The following is a 10,291-nucleotide window of genomic DNA, read 5'->3' on the forward strand; positions in this document are numbered from 1 at the left end:
GCGGCTGACATGGTTGGCATGCCTTGGCGCGGAGATGTGGATGGCATGGTTTTCCATTGGCACAGTGGTGCGGCTGGCATGGTTGGCATGCCTTGGCGCGGAGATGTGGCTGGCATGGTTGACATGCCTTGGCGCGGAGATGTGGCTGACATGGTTTGCCATTGGGACAGTGGTGCGGCTGTCATGGTTGGCATGCCTTGGCGCAGAGATGTGGCTGGCATGGTTTTCCATTGGCACGGTGGTGCAGCTGGCATGGTTTGCATGCCTTGGCGCGGTAGCATGAGAATTAGGGTTTGGCATAGATGATGTCGGTCAATGTTAAGGGTTCTGTCGTGGAACATGACACATAAACAAAAGGTACCCTGGTAATTCTTACGTAGGCATGCTGATCGATTCAATAAATCTGCTAATGATCATAGTGATGTCATGTTAGTTGTACGATTTTATGATTTTAACCCTAAGCTAAAAACCACCATCAACATTAAGTCCCCTGCTTAGCTCGGAACGGGAGCATCGTTGCGAGGTAAGCATAAGATAGTGACAGGCAAGGACAAAAATCGAAACAACAAGTCGTGAAAAGATGGTTAGGAAGGTTCGAGTAACCTTTTTCGAGAGGTAAAGAGAGTTCGTGCTTCCCGTGTTGGTGGCCTTGCATAAATAGTACTGGTGGTGCAGACCGTGGAGTGGTGAGATGAAAATCATCGTCTTAGTCTGACCATGCATCACCTTGCCTGGGTTAGGGAACATCGTGACGCTGGCTTGGCGAGTTTGTTGGTGTTAGCGTGGCACAATGGTGCAAGGCATGACGCGGTTTGGCGAGGCAAGCATGGCGCGAACGGTGGTGCAACATGACGCGGTTTGGTGAGGCAAAGCATGTGAGGACGTCTTGGCCCAGTAGTGGCTTGTATTTTCGGGAATGGTTGTCTCTTTTCTTTACATGACTCACATATGAAGTTTTTTCCTTATTCAAAACCCCGCAAGTGTTATGCCCGTAGAAAGGGGACGTTATTCCTTCTCTTCATGTCACCTTGTCGGTTTTTTTTTTAAAGTCTTGGTGCTGGCGGCAGAGAAGTAACAATGCAGGAAAGCTTGTCTTAAACACGTACTTCCACGTCTTCTCACCAAACCCTAATTTACCTCACGTGGCCAGGAATTCCCTTATGTTCGCTAGTAGAAAACGGTTTCATTAGAATCTGATATCACGCCTCAATCCGCGGCTAGTATGAGGCTTTACTTTTCGGGACCTCATCGTTCTGCTGGTTATAAGAGATGATCTTGAATCCTTCATTTGCACAGGTCGTGCTGAAATAGTGTCTATCCTCTATTCTTTCTCTGGTTTTGTAGCGCATAATGGGATCTTCCAATGACAGACATGTCTCCAATTTTTTGGGGAGAAACTTTGGGATCGACGAAAACCAGTCTTATTCTCATGGGGAGGCGTTGAATAGAATTGAATCTCTGTTTCGTGAAGCTTGCGAAATCATTCGGGACATACCTTTGGAGAAAGAAAGGGAAGGCGGCGAAGCATCCCAGTGCGTTGGGAGGATTTGGTGCAACAAAACCTCTTCACAGCCCACTGTTAGGGCGGGATAGTTTGCTTCTCAGTTGAAACGGCGGAAGACTGGTCGTAGTCGTATGCGTCAAAAATAATTAACTTTCTCACTCAACTAGATATAAATATAGTACGTGATAAGAAATAGTTCGTTCCCACAAAGAGGCTTTTGTTGTTATCAAATTTTCAGATTCTTAAGTAACCAAAGGGGGGGATTTTTTTTATCTAAATAAACAAAGCAATAAAAGTAATCAAAAGCAATAAAATAATTTGAATAATCAATAAGGAGAAGATATTGGTCACGGGATAGTATCATTCACAAACATTTATTTTCATCAATGACTAGAATTGGAATTTTAATCTTTCATTTACTAAAAGTCCTAGGATATCTTGATCGCAAGAGTATCCCGTTTATTTCCCGATTTTATCACAAACAACATTAAAAGATGCTATTATGAAATCTACCTAGAAAGCAACCTAAAGTGTAAAAGCACAATTAAGTTTAACTCCCTAAGAGCAATAATTTCTATGAAATAAGACCAATCAATGCAAACAAACGTGTAAAAGCACTAATTCGTTTTAACAAAGGTTATGATTCATATGCAATTAAAAAGATGTATCACTACAAGTAATAATGGCACTATGCTACTTAGAATCAGGGATAAACAACTATTTCGTATTGAAAACCCTAATCTAGCAATAGATATGAAGACTAATCTAATTGATTCCGGACTCAACCAAACTAGAATTCAAATCATAAAACAATATCAACCATGAATCATAGACAATAAAGTTTTGAGACAAAACTAATTCATTGATTTAAATAACATGCTTGAGAAATCAACTTTTATCCCATAACCAATAATTGAGTTTAGTTACTCATAATAATGGAGTTCATCATAATCATAATCATAAAATAATTGAAGAAGATGAAAAATAAAACGAAAGCAAACCCTAGTTGTAGCTATCTCCATAGTTCCAAGAATAATACGTGTTATCCCAAAATTTGTAGGAATCTTCCTTTTATAGTCCTTGCTTTCCAAAATTAGGTCTAGTCTCCAAAGTCCATTAGATGAAAATCCGCTTGGCCCAAAAGTCATAAAAACCCGTGTAGAAACTCCGCCAAAAAGTCGCCGGAAGTTGGCCGGAGGGTCGTCGGTCAACGGTCCAACTCAGTCGGGTCAATGATTCGACTCGGTCAAACCACCGAGTCAAACCATGTCATATGAGTCAGATGTATGTGTCAGCTGAGTCAGGGTCTAACTGGGCTGAGTAGATTTTGGCCAAGGCCATTGCAGGTCATCTTGCCAGGCTAACCACTGTTGCATCATCATGGTGCGGCTCACTCAACCCTGATGGCTGTTCCAATATAACACAACTCTGTTGCAAATTCTGCCATCAGCTCCAACTCTATTTTTTTGCATCTTCTTCAACAACTCGTAGAACTGCCAAACTCCACCTATGCTCTATCTGCCATTACAGCTCAGCCTTATGCAATCAACACAGGCACTCTCCATCACCAGCTTCAGTTCACAACAATATCTGCAGCTTTACTTCATTAAATCCTCTTTCTCGCCTTCACCAGTTATCGATCATGCTCCTCCATGTTATTTCTCAGCTGCAGACTCTCTCGTTCAAGCCAAACTCAAACCACAACCATTCTTCTCATTAACCAACACCAGCTCAACTTCAACCTCTGCACCTTGCACCTGCACCACTTCCATTGCAACTTCACAATCAAACTGTACTCAACCATCTGCTACACAGCTCCTCCACAAACCCATTAACTCAATTCTCATCTCTTCACAGCACCACCATCATCTTCTAAGTCTAGCCTGCCTTGCTCATTTACTTGCAATTCAGTTGCAAGACTCATTCTACACAGCCATCACTTCTATCCCTTCTCAGCTTCCATGCTGACCTCAATTCATTCCAATTCAGCCGCACCAGTCCCCTGTCAGGCCAACACTTCTTGTAACCCATTTTTCAACAGCACCAGACCCTCTTATACTCAGGTCATACTTCAATGCACACAAGCATTACTTCATCTCCATCTGCATCTCATTACAATTCATTGCAGCTCAGCAACTGCATTGCCAGTACCTGTTCCAACTCAACAACACCACTGTATCATTTCTTGCATTAATGAATCCAATCCATACCCCATGAATCTCATATCAAATCAACAGCAATGCCACAAATTCATATCTGCACCTGTACTGCCTAGCAAACACCAAAGCACCAGTTCCATTTCATTGCTCATTGTAGCTGCAACATGTCTTTGTGGTCTTCTCCTGTTAAGAGTCCTAAGCATACATCTATGGCAATCAATCAATTGCAACAGTGTGTTGGTTTCAAGCCTCATCAATCACCCACAAATCAAGACGAATCCCATTTAATCTCAAGCATTTGCAGATTCATAACCACCTTGTTCATGGCAACATTCAGTCATATGATCCATTCTTCTTTCTTGGCTGAATAACTCGACCCCAAATTGTAGCAGACCCAAGACAGCATCATCAAACTCTGTTCTTCTTTGTTCTTCTCTGACTCAACAGCAAACCCTCATTTCAGAAACCCCATCTTCTATTTCAAACAAACCAGAAACCCTAGTTTTTATATCTTCTCAATCAACAGAATCGAACAACAACCTTCTTCTTCATTACCGACGATAAAGACGAACCCAACACTAATTATTCCTTCTAAGCTTCATCAATTTCATCTCTCCTGCTACCCATATCATCGTCTCCATCTCAGATCCATAACGAACCTTTCTTTGCCATAACTTCGAACCAAATTCAACAGCATCACTCTGAATCTCTACAGCATAATCATTCCTTCCATTTCCGTTTCATCACCAGCAATTCACCATCTCAATCTTCTCGATCTGTTCTCAGCCCCTGAATTCATGGCTGCTGTTCTTCCTCTTTCTTTCAGTTTAAGAGTGCTGAAAATGATTGAGAAGATATCTTCTGATTTAGGGTGTAGGAATGGGGCTGGATATAGCCACCCCAACACTTGAGATAAGGGTCACCCTATCTGGCAACCCCTTAACCTTAGCTTGACTGTATTTAGAACTCCTCCAAATAGAGTTTCCCCTTAACCTTGACTGGGCTTCAGATAGTGTTCGCCCTGAAATGACATTTCTGCCCTTCTACGCTCCATTGCTGCGCAACCTTAGCCTGCTCCAAGTACAACTCGCCTAGTAATTGCATATGAACTGACGCTTTTTCCCTTTTACTCCAATTGGGTGATTTCTTCTTCTTTTTCTCCGTATGACTCCAGAGTACCTAATAACTCAAAAGCAAACATAAGATACATAATTCACAAGAAAAATAGCAAAGAAAGTATAAATACTAGATATAAAATTAGGTGTTTTAGACACCTATCAAAGACCGAGCTTGTGAAACTTTTAGAGGAAAATCAACATAGATCCCCTGTCCAGGACGGTGTCATAACCCTTGATTCTGATGAATCGGGAAATTCTCCTCGAAAGGTCGTTGAGAAGACCTCCAAGGAAGATGATGATGTTGCGGTTGATGAAACTGAAACAACTTTTGGAGAAGACGGCGAAACTGTTGTCGGTGGCATTGGAGAATTCTTGATGGCATATGCTGGGTTGGTTGCCGAGGAGGATGTCGGTAAAAATACGGATGATGTTGCTGCTGAGACGACTTCCGGGTGGGATGTTGAGGCTGCTATTGCTGATGTGGCTTCCGGATGGAACCTTTGCTGCCTGAAAGATTGTTGGGAAAGTGTTTGCAAAAAGCTCTGACCGACGCATTGGCAATTCACACATTAGCTTTCTATGACTAGCTTCTTCTTCTTCATTGTTTCTATTGGTCGCTTAGTCGTCCTGATGTTTTGCAGACTTTTTTTTTCCTTCTTTGCATTCGCGGCGAAGTTAGAGTTTCTTCAATTAGCATCCCTCTTGCGGTTTCTGTCTTCGAATAAAACTTCTCATTTTTTTTTGAAAGACCCAAGCCTTCCTTTAGAATGGGTTGGTGTTTCTGGTTGTGATTGGATGGTTAATGGCTTCTCAATGATTTGGGATTTGTTTGGTATATTTTTTTGATATTTTGAAAACTCATTCGGAAAGAAATGTATCCCTTTTGAATAAAAATGAAAACCTAAAGAAGAATACAAATGGTGCATTCATTTTGGGGAAATACAAATATCAAGTGGGAGGAGAAATTTCTGAAGAAAATACTAAAGGGAGAGTGTTGGAAGAGGGTAGTACAGCGTTTTAGGGATTGAAAAGCTTGAGCCATCGCGAGTGAACTATCACACCTCCCAGCTTGTCTGTGTTGATGAGCTGGCAGTAACCTCCCAAAAGGACGTCTGCCACCAGATATGACTCGTCTTTTTTTTTCTTGGGTGAATCGGTTCGAACAACTATCTTTACCGTCATCTTCCCAACTTGAAACGAGTTCACTTTGACCACCATATATCCGATTTGAAACGAGTTCGGGTGTTGTGTAACCGTTTGAATCTTGGTCTCGTCGATGGCAGCTTCCAAATTCTTTGCAAAGCGTTTGAATAGCCCAGCACCCCACTCACATCTCTTGACAGCGTCCGTGCCAGTAATCGCGCTGAGTCCCCATGACGAAATAAGGGAAGAAATGACTGGTTGTAGAGAAGATCGTTCGGCCAAACTTACTTGCGTTTGGAATCTATGAGTTAGCGCCAACAGGTCATCTCCAGGTGTCCGGGTTCTATCGGTAACTCGCCGATACGGTAGCAAGTGGGACGGTTTGTTGGATATTCTTTCGGGCGTTGACATCGGTAGAGGGGATGTTACCAATTTTGCCTTGTTGTTGAGTACCCACAAGTGCCCCATATCATATCGTAACCCAGTTCTTTGACAATGTGGAATTTAGTATGCGTTATAGTATCTCCCGTCTTGATCTCGAGGTTAATGTAGCCGTGCGCGTTCAAGGCTTCCCCTCCCGGGTTCTTAATCACGGATGGGGAATGGGTAGCCTCTTGTTTCGTAAATCCCGCAGCTTTCAGAGTCTTGAAAGTAACGATGTTGAAGTCAGAGGCCATGTCGATTAGCGTGTTTTCGAATTCAATACCTCTTAAGTAGGACGTGGTCAGCAGTCCCCAGTTTTCCTTTTCGATTCCGATCACTGAGAGAGCTTGGGATCTTGGCGTGGCTTCCGTGGAGGGAAAAATTTGTTTGCCCGACACGAAACGATTGAGAGACGTGAAGATATCTTGGCGCTGCACCTTGGAAAGGTAGAGAATTTCACATACGTGTTGCATCATGGATCGCATAGTCTCGTGCACGGAGTCCCCATAGACTCCACGATTCCTCACCCAAAGTGGGTCTCGATGTACTCCCTCGTTTCCTAGTTGAAGTTCCCCTGCTTCTATCTTTTCTTTGAATATATGCTTCATTCTGTTGCAATCACTGGTTGGGTGGTGAACAAATCTGTGGTAGTGGCAGTATTTGGGGTTTGCCATCTCGGCCTCAGTCGGTGGTTGTCTGAGAGATGGTAGTCTGATAACATCATCTTGAATCCATGCTTCTAAGAGATCGATCACCTCCTCAATGGGAAACGGGAAATCTAGGGTATTTCCTTCAGCTTCGTGATGACGCATGGGAGCTTTAGCGGCGGCCTTCCGTGGCGGAGTTGCTCGTCGTGATGGTCTGCAGCTGGAGCCTTCCTTTTTCCTCCTTCGTTTACTACGCTCACCGAGAAGGGACCAGCATTGTACTATTTGTTGATGAGACGTCTATTCCAGCGAGTTTCGCGTACGTCTTCGGCTCTGGTTGGTCTAGCTCTTTCTAATAATGCTGGTGCTGTCGTTGTTGATCGCCTGGCATCCTCATGGAGATCAGGGAATGTCTGGAAACACAGGTTCTCTAGCAAGGAGCGGTAAATGGGAGCCATACCGTTGATGCATGAATTCACCAGTTGTTGCTCGGTCATGTTTGGGTCATGACAGTCTAGTGCTTGAACCCTGAATCTCTTAACAAAATCATTTGGATTTCGTTGTTCCGTTGGTACATGCTTCCTAGGTCTGAGAAGGTAACTTGTTCAAACACAAAGAAGTACTTCTTGTAAAATGCGGTAACCATGCCACCCCAGTTGGGGATGCTGTTTGGCGCGATGTTGTTGTACCATGTGTACGCTCTTCCGGTAAGTGATTTCGAAAACTCCATCAGACGAAGAACGTGATTGTATTCATGTTCGTCTAGGGACTCCAAGAAGCGAGATACATGCTCACGTGCATTTCCGGTGCCATCGTACAGGGTAAATTGAGGAGAGGAGTATTCTTTTGGAAGAGAAATTATTTGTATTTTATGTGGGTAAGGAGGTTGATGCTGATGCATGTCTATTTCATCATTCTTGATTCGATTCCGGAGAAGTTGTTCCAGATCCTCTCGTGTGACAAAATTGGAAAACTGACTTCTTTCCAATGGGGTTCTGGCACGAATCTCCTCGTCCGTGGAGACGCGTTCCACCGAGGTGCTAGTGTCGGGGGTGTTGGAGGCGTTTCTAATCGGCTCTGGAGGGCGTGACTCACGCGGAAACTGCTCTGTCATGGCTTTGAGAAAGACGAGTACTTCTTTCTGTGTCGAAACCATATCCGTCTGGGCTCTAGCGAGAACCTCCTGCCGTTCCATCAAATCAGCGATGGTGATATAGGTTCGACTTCCTCTAGTTCCTCCGGTTTCTCGTCCTATTGGTGGGGAAGTTAGAGTCTTAGTGGCGGTTGGAGGCGCCATGTTTGACGAAGCGCTAGGAGCGGTAGCGGCAGCTCTGGCCCTGGTGACTGGTGGCGTAATGACTGAAGGAGCGCTTTCAGTACTGCCAGGATTAGCAAGTTGCGCAGGGACATTCGAGGCGGCAGCGGCTCTGGCCCTGGTGATAGGCGGTGTTACACCTGAAGGAGTGCTTTCGGTGTTACTAGGGTCAGTAGGTGGCATAGTGATGCTATTGGAAGTAGCGTTAACACCAGGTACAGATTCTGCATTGGTGTTCTCGGCAGCTGATCCGGATCTGAGTTCCACCATGTTGGAGTTGGAAGTGAAATGTGATATCGGAAATTTGGAAATCTATATTGCAACCGAGAGATTGATCTCCCATTGTGGTCGCCAATTGTTTGAGGGTGAAAACATTTTCTGCTGGTTTCGGTAATTTCGTGTGATGTGGGTGAGAAACAAGTCTAAACCCTAAACAATGTACTGCAAGGGAGTGCTTTAGGTTCGAGAGATAAATTTGTACAAGTCCGGCGTAAACCAAGAAATGGTCGTTCCATACTTGCTTCGGTCACAAAGTGGAGGAGAAGGGTTGGTTTTGGGGAGGGAAGCGAAGAGAGTGTTGATACCAGAATAATTGATTCTGGAAGAGTAGTTGTTTTGACTTGTATCAGAAAGCATAAGCTAACAGATGGAAAATCTAACAGGTGATTTCTGAGTGTTGTATGCTCCTGACCAAAAACTTGTTGTTCGGTGGAAATAGGTAATGCCTATTTATACAAGTCGAAGTGAAATGTACTCTGGTCTCATTAAGAAATGGAAAACAGGTGAGTAAATGGGAGGAGGTGGTAACCAGTAACGCTTGGAATTGATGTTCCATAAAAGAAAGCATTTCACCATTACTCATTGTATTTACTAACCGCCTCATCCTTATGACACTTTCTTATAACGAGCGTAGTGTACGCCGCACCCTGTAAACCTCCAAACCAATACCCAATGAGCATCCCCCAGTTTGTGACATGTGTTGATGTCTCGAGTGTTTTCGTGGAAAACATGTAGCATGTTGTTGTTGTCTGGCAAGTTGATCTTGGGAGACTTTCCGGCTCGGTGGTGACCTTCAACGGTCGAGATTTTGCATCTTAAGAGGAAGGTAGCCGTTGATTATTGCAACCTTTCATTTTGTAGCCAGTGGCATGAAAGTATGATCAGTATGGATTTAATATGGCCCAGTTTAGGCGCGACCAAAATTTAGGGTTTTGGCTTTGTTTAGGCGCGACCAAACTAGGGCCAAAGGTTGCCATGTGTTAGCTGGTAACCTCGGACGGATAAGATCTGCATCTTAGATGAAAAAGTGGCAGTTCATTGTTGCAGGCCTTCGTTTTGGTAGCCGCATAGGGAAGGCCGGCATGGTATGGCGCGACAAGGTGGTTGGCATGCCATTGGCACATGTGGCAGGGCATGCCTTGGCGTGGCCAAAACTAGGGTTTTGGGCCAAAGGTTACCATGCGTTGTTTGGCGACCTTGGACGGATAGGATTTGCATCTAGGATGGAAGGGTGGTCGTTGATTGTCGCACGCCTTCGTTTTGGTAACCGCATGGGGAAGGCCGTCTTCGTTTTGGTAGCCGCATGGGGAAGGCCGGCATGGTATGGCGTGGAAAGTTGGTTGGCATGCCATTGACACATGTGGCATGGCATGCCTTGGCGCGGTTTGGCGTGTCCAAAGCTAGGGTTTTGGGACAAAGGTTACCATGCGTTGTTTGGCGACCTTGGACGGCTAGGATTTGCATCTAGGATGGAAGGGTGGTCGTTGATCGTCGCACGCCTTCGTTTTGGTAGACGCATAGGGAAGGCCGACATGGTATGGCGCCGCAAGGTAGTTGGCATGCCATTGGCACATGTGGCATGGCATGCCTTGGCGCGGTTTGGCGTGGCCAAAACTAGGGTTTTGGGCCAAAGGTTACCATGTGTTGTTTGGCGATCTTAGACGGCTAGGATTTGCATCTAGGATAGAAGGGTGGCCGTTGAT

Source organism: Papaver somniferum, chromosome 4, assembly GCF_003573695.1.
Source record: "Papaver somniferum cultivar HN1 chromosome 4, ASM357369v1, whole genome shotgun sequence".
In the NCBI taxonomy this organism is placed as follows: Eukaryota; Viridiplantae; Streptophyta; class Magnoliopsida; order Ranunculales; family Papaveraceae; genus Papaver; species Papaver somniferum.